Source organism: Silene latifolia, chromosome Y (genome assembly GCF_048544455.1).
Source record: "Silene latifolia isolate original U9 population chromosome Y, ASM4854445v1, whole genome shotgun sequence".
NCBI lineage: Eukaryota > Viridiplantae > Streptophyta > Magnoliopsida > Caryophyllales > Caryophyllaceae > Silene > Silene latifolia.
Window position 1 is genome coordinate 193,793,580 of NC_133538.1, and position 15,909 is coordinate 193,809,488.

The following is a 15,909-nucleotide window of genomic DNA, read 5'->3' on the forward strand; positions in this document are numbered from 1 at the left end:
TCTTTTTAAAAGGGGTTTATTCACAAGTTACTTTTTGGAAAAGTTTTAGTTGTTTGGCCATACTTTTGTAAAAGTGGTCGCTTATAAACTTTATATGTTTGACGTAACTACTTTTATCCAGCTTTTTTTTTTTTTTTTTTTTGCTATTTTGGCTCTTTTATGTGAAAAGTAGAAGTAGAAGTAGGAAACACCTACTTCTAATTTTGGGGTGAATAACTGATGTGTCCATTTTATAAATAAATTTACCCCCATTTTAGCTCTATTTTTACATGTCATTTGCACTAATATTAGTGATTATGTGAGCTAATTTCGTGTTCTAGTTGTGTTTGCTTGTTTTCATTGTGTTTTGTAGGAAATTAAACTTTTAGTAGCTTTTTCCCGTCAAGTAACAAGCATACAAGTTCACGAGGCTAACAAGACTAAGCATGACCGCGGAAGGGTGTTTTGGGAATTTCCAAGCCCGAGTAAGAAGCATGGAGTCCAAGTCAAGCAAATGGAAAAGTCAAGCTTGGAGATGCACTTAGGATGCCCAAATGTGTCATTAACCGGGTGCATTAAGGGGCATTAAACATGAACTTTGGATCCCTTGGAGCAATCAATCAAGAATTAAAGAGAAAATAGTCGGATAATCACGACCCCGATCGGGGCTAGCTTGTTCTATGGATTTTACGTTATGCCCCTATTTTCCTATAAATAGGGGCCTTAATCCGTCATTGGAGGATATCTCTTTTTTACATCTTTTACACTCTTTTACATACTTAGCACACAAATTCTCTCTAATTTCATTAGTTTATATTTTGTCAAACATTTCATTTGTTAAACAATTCAAGTTAAGCATTTGGTTCTAAGTAATACAATCTTTCCTTTCAAGTTTATTTGGGTTTCATATTGTGTTCTCATTTGCTCAAGTTCCAAGTTCTCTATTTCGGTAATTTCGATTTTAGTTTATTTCGTCTCTGCATTTTCCATTATCGTTGTTTTATAATTTACATTTTAGTTATTAGCATTTCATATTAGTTTGTTACTACATTATATTATCAAGTTATCATCACTAGTTTATCATTAGCATTTCATATTACATTTCTCATCTTTATCATTTCACTCATTCATATGTTATTTCTATTTAGTTTATTAATAATTTATAATATTTTATTTAGTTATAATTCCATTGTTATCATGTTTATCATTTCATACATTGTTGCTAGTTTTATTTCCAACATGAGTGAGTAGTTTCATATGTCTAGGGAATAGGGAAGCCATGCATGATTAATATTTATAAATGTTGAATTAGGTTGATGTAATATTGTTAATTGTTTCTATCACATGTTTGCATAGTTTTGATTAATCTTTGTTTAGTGTCCATAATCATTGATTAAGTTTGTTAATTCATTCTATAAGTCGAGAGGCACGGAATCGAATTAGACTAAGCATGTGTTAGTAGGACGACCTAGTCATAACGAGGTTCTCTAGGACCTACCTATGGTTAACAATAAGGCGGAGAGGTGGTTGTCATAAGACCTAAACAAATAATAATGTTATTTATTCCGAGTTTAACATGAACATCTATATACAATTGCATATGTGACCCGACTCTCCCCTAGACTCTATTACCATATATATTTACATCTTTTTATTTACAAGATTATCAAACCAACCAAACAACCAATCGTAATCGACCTTGATAGAACTCTATTCATAGCTTTTCATAACGCAATTCCCATCTCCTTGTGTTCGACCCCTCGTACTACATTCATTTGTGGCTAGGGAATTTTATCTTTGTTAGGTGTACGATAGCCTATCAAATTTTGGCACCGTTGCCGGGGAGCACGGTTTTATTGTGTTTAGAATTGTTTATTTCTATCTTGTTTTCTTTTGTCTTAAGGAACACTTATTCCTTGACATCGTTGCTTACAAGTTTCTTGAGATTGTTGTCTTATGCCCAGGTCTTCTCGCATTGGAGAATTGTTTCCACTTGATTCCGAGCCCGAGAAAACACTGCGTAGAAGACGGCGATTTTTGAAAGAAATTAAAGAGGCCGGTTCTCCCGTGCAAATTGAAAGTGCAAGAAAGTCCTACTTAGACGATCTTCAAGCTTTTGAAGAGGAGGAAGTTTCTAGTTCATCATCTCCACCACCACCACCACCTCCTCCAACCAAAAAGATGGTGAAACTTTCCGATCATTCCAAGCCCACCGCGGCTATGCTTCCGGTCGGTATCACTACTACCCAAATTACCGCCCCGGAGTTCGAGATCAAACCGGCTTTTATTATTAGCCTTGTGAAGAGGAAGCAATTCGGGGGGGGGGGGGGATTCCTTTGTAGGATCCCAATTTGCATGTTCAAAACTTTTGTGACTATTGCTCCATGATTAGGCAAACGGGAGTCACTCAAGCTCAAGTAAGGGAGATACTTTTCCCTTTCTCTTTGAAGGACAAGGTAAAACTATGGATCAATAGCCTTGATCGCACCGCCATGGGAATCACCAATTGGGAAACTTTGGCTCTTGCTTTCTATCAAAAGTTTTTTCCACTGGAGAAAACTCAAACTTTGAGGAGCCAAATCACGGGATTCCGTCAACAAGCTCTAGAGAGCTTATATGAAGCTTGGCAAAGGTACAAGGAGTTGCAAAGGAAATGCCCACATCATGGGTTGGATGCTTGGTTCCTAGCTATAACATTTTACAATGGATGTTGTGCCGACTCCCGAAGAATTCTTAATTCTGCCAACAATGAGAGGTTTGATCAAATTGACACCGATATTGCTCATGCCATGATTGAATCCATGGCAATTCATGATGCCCAATATGTCAATTCCCGGAGTGCACCAATCAAAGGTAAAGAGGAAGCTTCCGACACTACCATTTTGAAAGCTCAAATCCTATTGCTCCAAGAAAAATTGGAGGCTCAAAATGCGGTTTCCTCTCTTCAACAACTTAATGTTGTGTCCTCTACAAGCCAAATTATTGTTTTTGAAGGTTGCGGAGGTGCGGGTCATAGCACTGCTCTATGCCAAGCTACTATTAAGAGGTAAATGCTTTTCAAAGTTTTAGAAAAAGTTCATTTCCACCGGGTACATTTTCAAATATTAATAACCTGAACACAAAATTTCACCCGAACTTGTCTTACAAAAGCAACAATGTGCTTAAACCTCAACCGCAACAAAATTTTGTGCCTCAACCTCAATAACAACAAAATGTCTATGTTCCACCACAACAAAGGTACAATTACCCACAGAGCTATCAAAGTCAAAACCAACAACAAAGGCCGCCTCAACAAAATTTTCAACAAAATTTCCAACCAAATCAAGGTCCACCACCTCAAAATGTCCAACAAAATAATCAAGGGGGTAACAAACTTGAAGCCTTGGTGATGCAAATGGTTAAGTCTCAAACCGAGTTAGTGGCTCAATATCAAAAGAGTGATCAAGCTCACAATGCCGCCATCAAGATGCTATAGCAACAAATGGCTCAACTAGCCTCTTCTAGCTCTTAAATAAAGACGGGTCAACTATCACCCCAAGGTGAACAACCTCATGAGACGGTTAATGCTATTCAATTGAGGAGTGGTAAAAGTTATGATAAGCCATCCATGACTTTGGATGATGAAGTGGTAAGTAAAAAGACCAAGCTTGGGGGAAGTGACAAAAATAAGGCTAGTGAAGAGCCTCCCATTAAGATTCTATTGCCGTTTCCTCACCGTTTAGCAATGTTTAAGAAAAAGAGTAAGCTTGGTACCAAGGATGATGAGCCCCATATGCCTAAAGAAAGTGAAGAGGTGCTTGTTGGGAAGGAGGTCTCTCCAAATTCTAAGGAAGGTGATGCCATTTCAAAGAAGGTGGATGATCCTATTGCGGTTGAGAAGGAGAAAAATTTGGAGGATGCTCCTCTAAAGGAAGTTGTTGAAATTCAAGTGCCATTTTCCCACCGCTTAGCAAAGGACAAGAAGGAGAGTAAGTTCGGTAAGTTCTTGGAAGTTGTTAAGAATTTACAAGTTACCGTACCATTCATCGAATTGTTTACCCAAGTCACTTCTTATTCAAAATTCATGAAAAAAATCCTCTCAAAGAAGCGATCCTTCAATGAGGTTTAGACCATAGCTTTCATCGAAGAGTGTAGTGCTCTCTTACAAAACAAGTCTCCCCCGAAACGTATTTGGTAGCTATTTTATTCCTTGCACTATATGCACATATACCATTGATAAGGCCCTTTGCGACTTAGGTGCTAGTGTAAGCGTCATGCCCAATTCTATTTGTGAAAAACTTAACATGGGTGCTTTATAATGCACGAATATTACTTTACAAATGGCGGACCATTCTTTAAAGCAACCTTTAGGTGTCTTAGAAGATGTGCCCGTCAAAGTTCGCAAGTTTTTCATACCCGTTGACTTCCTCATACTTGATATGGCCGAGGACTCACAAAACCCAATTATATTGGGTAGGCCATTTTTGCACACCGCGGGCGCATTAATTGATGTGAAAAATGGGAAGTTGACCCTAGAAGTGGGTGATGACCGGGTTACCTTTAGCAAAAACAACACTATTAAGAGCCCAATGTCACAAGAGTCTTGTTATTTACTTAACACTGTGAACTCTATTCTTGTTTCTTCTACACCACGATCCTTACTGAGGGATCCACTAGAGGTTGATATTGGTGTTGATTGTTTTGCAGGTCAGGATTCTAAGAGCACTAATGCTAAGAGTTCTAAGAAAGGATATTCATGGAAGAGCTTGAAGTGGATGAAGAATGTGAAAGACGCTATGAAAGAAAGCTCGGAAGGTGGCGAGCTAAAGGACAAAGATTGATTAATGAAGCTTCTTACGTCGTACGGGACGTTAAACCAGCGCTTCTTGGGAGGCAACCAAAGCTTTTATTTGTTTTTGTTTTTAATTTTCCGCAAATTTAATGTTTTCATAGGTTTAAAAATAAAATTACTAGACTTGACGGTGTTTTATTTTGTGATTTATAGGTGAAGGAAGAGGAAATGAAGGCTCAAAGAGGATATTCACACGTCCCCATGCTAGCAACCCCGATCAGGGACGTAACTTTCAAAAACGGGACGGAATTAAACAAAACGGAGTGGAGAAAAGTCAAAGTGGAAAACAGCTCAACCCCGATCGGGGTGGGCTGGCCCCGATCAGGGACGTAATTTTCTATGTTTTCTTAAGTTGCTATTTGGAACATTTGTAAGACATAAGTTCATTTGTTCATAGCATCAAAAAAACACGACGGTACTTCTACTCCATCTCCTCTCATTTTCTTCTTCATTTCTTCACTTAAATCGCTTGCAAAGATCACTTCCATCATCAATTTGCAAGATTTGTTCATCCATTAACATCGCCAAGTAAGTATCCATCTCATTTCTCTTTCATTTCATCCATTTTTATCAATTTACTCAACTTTCTCAAACCCTAACTCAAATTGGGGGAAATCGATTGTGTGCTTGTTTATGCTAGAAATTGATTAAATTGTGTTCTATTAATGTTTATAGGATGAATTAGTTCACTAATTTGTTCTATTATACATGTTTGGATGGATTTTTGTTTGTCTTAAGATGAATTTTTTGTCTTGAAATTTCAAAAATGGCACCTAAAAAAGCTACTACCCAAGGTGCTACAAAGAGAAGGAGAGGTGGTGCGGAGTTATCCCGAGCTGCGGAGGATGTCGAGATGCAAGAAACACCGGAATGGCATGATCCAACATTTCCCCAAGTCATCTTCAGTAGTAAAAAAAACAATGGGAAAATTGGGTTATCTTGAGAGCCAAAGGTATGAAGGCTACTAAATTTATCAATCAAACTTCTTTGAAAAATATTGGTATTGAGAAAAATGTTAAAACCTTGTTTAAGAATCTTGATATGAAGGCTTGTTAAACCATGAACTATAAGACCTTTCCCGAACTCACCCTTGAGTTCTTGAGTTCCTTTAAGTTTCATAAATCTAAAAGAAGGATTTCATATATGGTGTAAGTTTCCGGTTGTTCAATAATGACTATAGATTGAATTTAGCGGAATTTGCTGAAATATTTCAATTGAAACATGAAAACTTGCATATTGAATCACCCGAATATTACAACCCAAAATAACATAGGAATCCATTTCTCACTACCCCTTTCTTGATTGGGATCATGTCCCTCATTTGGCAAAGGTTTATGGGGTGGACTTTCTGTAACACCCCCCACACACCAAGGTGCCTTACCAAGACCACCTAATGCATGAGAGTGCTACCATCTCAGTTACCCGAGGCAATGAATATCAAATAGACCATAAAAGAACGTACTTTAAGTAAATAGTTTAAGTGAATACATCAACCTCCAAAAACTGTAAAGTAAGATACAACTGTTCCAAATCCAAAAACCAACTAAAGTAAATGAAATGTTCGATAACACAGCAGAAGACTTCTAATAGACTCGTGATGACACATGCCCTGCTATCCCTCATGCATCCAAATCATACCTGCTCAATACCTGCTCACCATCCCCGAATGGATCACCACATTTTTTAAAACAATTAAACGGGGTCAGTTACTGCATACACGATATAAGATAATACAACAACAACAATACACACAATTCTCCAACACCGTTACATCACCGATCACCTGACTAACCTGAAGATTTAGTCCTGCCAGATTAGGGCCGCAACCATAATCCACACCACCAGTGGGGGACCGCAACCGTTCCCACCTAAGCCCCGCTCATCTCTACCGAGCGCAAACCCATGTTCCTTAATGTGCACATCCCCTCTTGTGGCGGGTTCCACAAGGGACGAATCAAGGGCATGAAGCCACTCCCGCAAGTGACTCCACTCAGCCGAGGGCGCACCTCGTAAACCACAGACAAACAACAACAACCAACTACAACATCAAAAATACCAATTCAATTACGATATAGAAAAATGCCATTAACCAACAACCAATCAACCATCTCATATACATGTAAACAATAACTGAGTAGGAAACCCTACCTGGAAATGCAATCACCACAACCGACACAATAGCAGATCAGAAACGCTCCTCTAAAAAATCACCTCCTATTAACATACAATCATACAATCACCAACTAATACCAATAGTACACCTAAAACCCCCAAATTACCCAATTAGGGTATAACCCAAAAATCAACGAAACAATATAAAAACTATACTAGGATCTTACCCACAATGCGACGGTCTTAAAGGTGTAAAGAACTCTGGAATCCGACGACTCAAGCCCTTGGATTCGATAGAAATGAGAGAGAGGAGAGCTACGTAACTTTGTTTTCTCTTTCTGAAACTTAGAATAAAATAAAAAGTAAAAAGAAACTGGTAAAAATCCTTAATATACCAATCTCGCATTGCTATCAAAACCCGGCCAAAAACCCGTAAGTACCGATGCACTCGATCGAGTAAGTGAGGTACTCGATCGAGTGGCCCCTACTTGATCGAGTTGCCCCTACTCGATCGAGTACCCAACCGACAGAACAGTGTCCAGAACGCGAAAACACACTTACTCGACAGAGTAAGCCTTACTTCATAGAGTACCCAACAGCACAAAAAACCGTAGTATTACAGTCTTCCCTCCTTAAAAATGAACTTTGTCCCCGAAGTTCAAACCCATACTCAAAAACAAACACACTAACTCAACTACAACACAACAACGCAACAAAACTCAAAAACAAAATCCAACACAACCCTTACCGACTCAAAACAACCACTAACTGTACCAAAACCAACATAAAACCATACCAAAGCCTTATGCGATCATCTCCTATCCCCCTAAAAGAAACATGGTTACGTCCCTGTAACCACACATACCTGATCAAAAAGAGACGGATTCCGCTCCTTCATAACCTCTTCCGCCTCCCAAGTCACTTCCTCGACATCGTGATTAGACCACAAAATCTTAAGCAACAGTGTTTCCCCGGACCTAGTTTTGCGAACTTTGCGATCAAGAATCTATTTTGGCACCTCTAGATAAGACAATGATTCATCCAAATCGATGTTCTCCATCTCTAACACATAGGAAGGATCACTCACATAATTCCATAACTGATACACATCGAATACATTATGTACACGATCCAAAGCTGGTGGCAAAGCTAACCGATAAGCAACCTCTCCCACACGATCCAAAATCTCATACGGTCCTATGAAATTCTGGCTTAACTTCCCTTTCTTACCAAACCGCATAACCCCACGCATAGGTGACACTTTCAAAAGAACCTTATCCCCAACCTGAAACTCAATGTTCCGACGATGTAAGTTCGCATAGCTCTTTTATCGATCATGGGTTGCTTTCATCTTTTGCCTAATCACCTTCACTTGTTCTATCATCTCCTGTACCATTCTCGATCCTAAAACCATTGCCTCAGCACTATCATCCCAGCAAATCGGACTCCTACACCTCCTCCCATACAAAGCCTCAAACGGAGCCATCCCAATACTCGTATGGTAGCTGTTGTTATAAGAAAACTTGATCAAATCTAACCTGTATTCCCAACTACCACCAAACTTCATCACATAAACCCTCCACATATCTTCCAAAGTCTTGATAGTTCTCTCTTTTTGTCCATCTGTTACAGGATAAAACGCAGTACTCATCTTCAAGGTAGTTCCCATCATCTCCTGCAACTCTTGCCAAAACCGAGAAATGAAATTCGCATCCCGATCTGACATAATGTATTTTGGCACCCCATATAACTTCACCACATGCTTCCTGTAGCCATTAGCCAACTGTACCTTACTCGTATCTTTCATTGGTCAACTATCACCCATGTCATGTTATTACCTTATTGGCCACTTGGTAAACCCACTATGAAGTCCATGGAGATAGACTCCCATTTGCACTCAGGTACCTCAAGAGACTGAATCTTACCTTGTGGTCGTTGCTGCTCCCCCTTAACCCACTGACATGTCAAACATCTAGCCACAAACTCAGTTGTCTCCTTTTTCATCCCAGACCACCAGAAAGTCTTCTTCAGATCTCTATAAAGCTTGTCACCACCCGGATGCATTGAATACGGTGTGCAATGAGCCTCTATCATGATTACCTTTTTCAACTCATCATCTTTAGGTACACACCATCTCCCATCAAACCAAACACTCCCATCAGAATGAATAGAGAACCGAGACATTGTCCCTTTCTCTACTCCAGCCCTCCACTCCTGAATCTTAGAATCAAGAGCCTGCTTCCTGCGAATATCATCATAAAGATCTGGTTCCACTGTCAAGTCTCCCCTAGCAACCCCTTTTTGAATCACATGCATCCCCATCTTACCCACCTCATCTCTCAACCTCATCAAAGACATAGCTGTGCATAGAGAATGTACACTCTTCCTGCTCAACGCATCAGCAACCACGTTTGCCTTCCCTTCATGGTATATGATATCCATGTCATAATCCCTAATAAGCTCCATCCATCTCCTCTATCTCATGTTCAGCTCCTTTTGAGTAAAGATGTACTTTAAACTCTTGTAATCAGAAAACACCTTAAAGGTCGCCCCATAAAGATAGTGCCTCCAAATTTTGAAAGCAAACACAACTGCACCCAATTCTAGATCATGCGTCGGATACTTCTCCTCATAAGGTTTCAATTGCCTAAAAGCATATGTAACACCCGCGAATTTCTCATTTTGACATTTATAATTTATTTAACCATTCCATTACTTTATTTTATATTTTTAAATTATTTAATTTTATTAATTTTATTTTAAACATGATTTTTATAAAAGTAATGTTTTAAAGCTTAATTTATATAAAAATACGTATTTTAGTCGAATAGTAATAATAGTGATAATAATAATATTAATAATAATAAAGTTCCGTCTTAAATTATAGTAGGTTTAAAGCGTAATTACGTCTAGCAAAAGACCGTCACATTTTCACATGTGAGCCGAATCTATTCTCGACCTATCCCGTATCGACAACACATCGCTCACTTTTGTACCTAAATAAAATAATCATTTTATTTGTTGTCTCTCACCCTCAATTATACTCCTGCGGACCAATCCCCAACCCTCTTACCCCTTTCACTTTTCGAAATATCTGAAAAAATAACAAACAGCAGCATCAGCAACAACAAACCAAAACGAGCAAGTAAACACCATTTTTGGCCAATTTCAAGCTCGTATTTCATGCTCGTTTCTCCACCGTTTCCTCTAATTTTTGTACCATTCTCTTCCTCTTTCCTTCCTCCTTCTTTCTAGGTAAAAAAGTCTCGTTTTTGTGGTGGTTTCGTTTTTCGCCGTCTTATAAAAGTGTCGTCTTTTAGCTTCTTTATCCCGTTTTCTTGCTCTTTGATGAAGGATTTAAAGACCCAGAGTAAGACTCGTGCCTTGTGGACCATTTATTCGAAGAATAAGGAGCGTTTGAGGTAACGGTGATAGGTTACTCAACAAAGTGTTGATATTTCTCCTTTTACTTGGTTTTCACTCGTGTTTCCGTCGTAAAGCCTAGTTCTTTATGTCTTTCTCATATGTATGGTCGAATATGTGGTTATATAGTCATCTTACATGGCTAATTGAATACTTCCTGACTCATTTTTCATAACGGTCTCGGTTATGGTGGTGATTTCGAGTTTATGCTGTCTATTTTCGTGGATGATTGGGCTGCTATTTTTCTGGTTTTCCTTGAGCATCCTTGTGGTATATTTTATAGTGGTTATTTACGTTCTAGTCGAGCTTGATTATGTCTCGACTTTGCTTCAAATTCCGTCTTGGTTTGAGCTGAAATGGGGCTGCTGGAACTCGGCCTAAAAGCCGTGACTTGGCTGCCTTGTGCTCTTTTTTGGGACGGGTGTAGTAATGTTCAGGACCTGACTTTATGCTTACTATTTACACTCCAATATCGTCACTTGTATACTCGAATTTTCTCGCATTAAGATGTCTAGCTGGGACCATGTTTGAGCAGGCCTGTTTTTGGACTGATTTGGGACGTGATATGGAGTGGTGTGAAGGGTGGTTGTGGGTAGTTATAATACCCGTCATTTTAGAGACCCGATAACCATCGTTGACTGACCTTAGACACCTATCTAGACCTTCGGAAACCTTACGAGTTAACCTTGTGACGTTTTAACCCTTTGAAGTTTTGGTTACTCGATATGGCGGAGGCTAATCGATCGAGTAGGTTAGTCGCTCAATCGAGTAGAGGCCACTCGATCGAGTAAGTTGTTTACTCGATCGAGTAACGGGAGCTCAGCGGGGAATTATGAATCGTTATACCCAAATCATTTCTTCTCCTTCTCTCCTAAACCTAGATGTTGTCATATCACTTCTCCTTCACCATGGTTCATCTCCTTAAGGCCTTTGAGAGTGGTTACACCATAGGGATGGGATGCTTGAGTCGGGTAGCGGTCTTGACGCCGGATTACTTTGTGTAGGTATGTTGTCATCATCATCATCGTCTCCCTAGGTTTCAGTTGTGTTTATGGTAGTTGTAATGGATGATTATACTGGTTGTTATAGGTGGTTATGGTGATTGCTTGTTGTCTTATGGTCGTGCGCGGAATCGCTGCGGTTTGCTAAAGGTAGATTTTCCTACTCAGTACTGTTGGTAGTCTAGAGTGTCGATTGTTGTGTATAACTGGTTTAGTGTCGTTGTTGGTGTTGTGGATTGGTTATGGCTGACAGTTGTTATATTATGTGGTTGGTTTTTATTATTTGTCTGTGGTTCGCGAGGTGCGCCCTCGGCTGAGTGGGGTCACTTACGAGAGTGGCTTCACGCCCTTGATTCGCCCTCTGTGGAACCGGCCACACAAGGGGATGTGCACATTAAGGAACATGGGTTATCGTTCGGATTAGATGAGCGGGGCTTAGGTGGGAACGGATGTGATCCCCCACTGGCGGTGTGGATTACTGGTTACGACTGGTAATCTGGCAGGACTGGACCTTCGGGCAGTCAGTGGTGTGTGGGTTATTGGAAGAGATGGTGTTTGCGTATTACTGTGTGTCGTGTCTGCATTTTGTATTTGTTCCTTCAGTTACTGACCTTGTATGGTGTTGTTCTGTTGTCTTCTTATTTTGTGTCTGCCGTGATCCATTATGGTGAGCAGTCGGTCTTAGCAGATTGATATATGGATCATAGCTGGGTGCATGGAGGGACAAGTCTACCACGAGTCATGGCAGAGAGAGTTTCATATAGTTAATAGTAGTCACGAGTTGTACCTTTGTTTTGTTTTAATTACTTGTAAATGAATATAAATATTTTTTTTTATCGATATTTGATTATTAGTGTCCTCGGGCAACCGAGATGGTAACGTCCTTATCTGCTAGGTAAGGTCTTGTTAAGGCTCCTTGGTAGATGGGGGTTTTACAAAGTGGTATCAGAGCGACGATTTTGGAACTTGTAACTAATGAGCCTAATGAACGTAGTGAGTCTAATAAAATAAACCTGGTGTATGTATGTTGGGAGGCCCGGCTGATGCTTGATTTTGGGTGAGAAGGCGCCCTCATTTCAAAATCATGACCCCAATATGCTTAAGCCAGCCACCGAGTATGGGGATATCGAGTCGGGAATTGTATACATAGATGTGTATGAACAATAGGTTAGAAATAGTTGTGATGGAGTCTATGGTAATGTCTAATGTGTGCAAGTAGTATTGATGAACTGTGAAGGTTTTTGAATGGTGGGAAGTGTGTGTGGGGGGGTGGGGTAAAGATGGTGTATATGCTAGAAGTTGCATACGAGTATTGGATAATGTGGTGATGATAATGAGTTGTGAGTTTTATATGCGCTTTAGTTAATAAAAGTTGTTCAGTCATATTTGGAATTGCAATGGATGAATTATTGTGACATGTTTGAAATTTTTAGCAAACTTGAGTAGTATATGATAGTTAGTTCTAGATGGATGCTTAATGTAGTGTAAACATAAGTCGGATAATTGAATTTGCAAATGCGTAAGAAAACGTGGAATAATGTGTTGATTGTATATATGTATAAGCTGATATCATAACGAATTGTCTTGCATGATGTTTGATATAGGATGTAATGATATGTGTAATGTTTGGGTGAAATAGTTGTGTTACGTTTGAGTAGTAATAATGTGTCGTAATTGGATGAAATAATCAGTGACAAATTCCAAATATACATGGGAATCGACACGAGTTGTTGTTCTGCAGGAATCGTTAACCAAATTCGTAAATTTTGACCTTGTTCCTATCCTTACTCGACCGAGTGCGAGTGCCTACACGACCGAGTAGACCTTACTCGATCTAGTTGTGGAGTTATTAGGTCGAAAAAGTTGGAACTTCCAACAAAAACTCGATCGAGTAGCTCCAACTCGATCGAGTAGAGGCCACTCGATCGAGTACCCTACTTACTCGATCGAGTAAGTGCTACAGTACTTGCAGCAGGAGCTAATAACCAGGCCAGCATTGTTTTTATGACTGACCAAGCACAAGCAAAGCACCCTCATAATCCACCAGAGATGCCAGGCCTAATTCAAACCAATAACAACACTCAGGCAACCTCAACTGCCCGGTCCAGTCTCAAGAGGCCAACGAATAAAGCGGCCGGTCGGGCCACCAAAGAATTGCCTTGGCCGGTGACTCTCCTTTCAACTAATATTAAGTTAATCCTAAGGAGCCAGGGACCAATCCTAAAGAATTCCACAGAAAAATCAAAACTGAAGCAAGTTGCAGGTGGGGTAATTCAGATAAAGCAAAGTTTGCCATTTTTGGCGAAGCAGGTGAAAACTCTCTACAAAGAAAGCACTGGCTTATTTCAGCATTCATAGATGAAGCCTTGAGCCACACAAGATGCCTGGACCAGGGCCATTTTGACTCCAACAACCAGCCAAATAAATACAACAGTCAAGAGGACAACCTGTCACTATCAACCTGCAGCTCTTTTGTTCTATTCAGTTTGCCTTAATTTTCTTTTGTATCCGTTGTAAAATAAGTCCATTATTCTTGTTTGTTATCTAAGTTTAATCTTGGCCCTTAGATGGAGTTTTCTAGGGTTTATCATGTACTGAAAACTTCACAGGAAGGCCTATATAAGGACCATTCCTCAGTCTGTTTTACTCAGACTTTGATTAATGAAAAACCTTGAGATTTCTCTCAAAAAATTGTAAATCTTATTAACTTTGCTGAGTCTTAGCTGTAAGTCGGACTTAATATCTTCTTGTGCTTGCTTAGAAGGTGATTAAGGATCTGTGGTGTTACTTAGAACAGGTCTGTGCTTGCTTGAGCTGTTTTAGGTGCATTATTTGTCTGTTTGAGTTTACTCTGTGCTTGCTTGAGTAGATTCATTTCAGGCTTTCCCCAAATTATTAAGTTTAGTCTATGTGCTTGCTTGAGAGTAAATTTGATAATTATATCCCCTTTATATTCAGAAAAACCACAAAAACAGTCACAAGAGTCTTCCTGGAAAACTATCTGAGAATTCATCTAATTCAGTCTGGCTTTTTAATTATTAAAATTACTTAGAGTGTGTATAAAATTCTGAGATTTGGCACAGTTTTAGTTTATCATTTTAACTAAATTGTCACCAAGTTTCATAATTTTTCAAGTCCATTTACTATTTTTACAAAGAACCCCAAGTTCATTACATTCCCTGAGAGTTACTCTCTTATCTGTTTCAGGGCTTGCCTAATTTGTGTCTGTCCCCATAGTTTACACTGCAAATTCTGGTTATCAGAGCTTAATTTTATAACACAATCCTGTCTTGTGCTAGTCCTGAGTGAGAGAAAAAGTGAGTTCATTTTCCCAGCTACATCAAAACTACAAAAACAACCCAATGAGTGAATAGAGGTTAGTAGGAATGGAAGCAAAGATGGATCAGTTAACCAACCTGGTTAATGTGACCCTGGAAGCTGTGAACACTGTAATGGCAAACATTCCCACTCCAAAAAGAGGAAGACCACCACCCTACTGAGGGAGAGCCAGGGGTAGAGGTGTCCTTGGAGTAGGAAGGGGTCAACCACACCATCAGGATGAAGAGAAGCTCAACTCAAAATCAGAAGAATCCATGATGGAAGAAGGTAACTACTTGGCTAGAGATAAGGATGTTAAAGTAAAAATCCCTGATTTCCATGGTAGTTTAAATCCTGAGGACTTGTTAGACTGGCTTAGATCTGTTGAGAGAGTCTTTGAGTTTAAAAATTATGATGACAGAAAAGCTTTTAAAGTTGCTATTTTAAAACTCAAGGGGGCTATGCATCTCTTTGGTATGAGAGTATGAAACACCAAAGGATTAGAGATGGTAAGGAACCAGTCAGGTCTTGGCTTAAGTTAAAAAAGAAGTTAAAAGAGAAGTTCATAGCCAAAGACTACACCCAGGATATTTTTATTAAACTAACCCAGTTGAGACAAGAGCAGCTACTGTTGAGGCCTACCTTAGGAGCTTTGAAAAACTAACCCTACAATGTGAGGTCACTGAAAAACCTGAGCAAAAGATTGCTAGGTTCATTGAGGGTTTGGATCCTTAGATAGCTAGCAAGGTAAGAATGCAACAAGTTTGGTCATTTGATGAGGCAGTTAACCTGGCCTTAAGAATTGAGAAACTGGGGAAAGTGAAGCCTGTAACACCCAAATTTCCCATCAGAACAAAATTCAAGCCTTATACTGGTGTCAAAATTACTGAGATACCTAAACCAGCTACCCAACCCACAGTAGACAAAGGAAAGGCACGCATGTATCCCAAAGCCAACCCATCTTTATCCAAGGATAAGATCAAGTGCTTTCAATACTAAGGTTTTGGCCATTTTAAGAAGGACTGTCCTTCTAACAGAGCTCTCACAGCTATGGAGATTGAGGAGTGGGAGAGGGAAGGTCTAGTTGAGTATGAGGAAGATGAGACACTAGTCTCAGGAGAAATGGAAGCTGAGAAAGAAACTGATCAAGGATAAGTTGTGGCTCACCCTGACACAGGGCACAGTTTGGTCCTATGGAGGGTTATACACTCCCAGCCAGCTCCTCTAGAAGCTGATCAGAGGTCC

At 39.5% G+C, this 15,909-nt stretch overlaps 1 non-coding gene across 1 annotated transcript; it reads right to left on the bottom strand.

Annotated features, from left to right (window-relative positions):
* Window positions 1-2,543: 2,543 nt before the first annotated feature.
* Window positions 2,544-2,650, bottom strand: LOC141635288 (small nucleolar RNA R71). The gene has a single exon (XR_012539987.1). It is a non-coding gene; the product is annotated as a small nucleolar RNA R71 (small nucleolar RNA).
* Window positions 2,651-15,909: the final 13,259 nt, after the last annotated feature.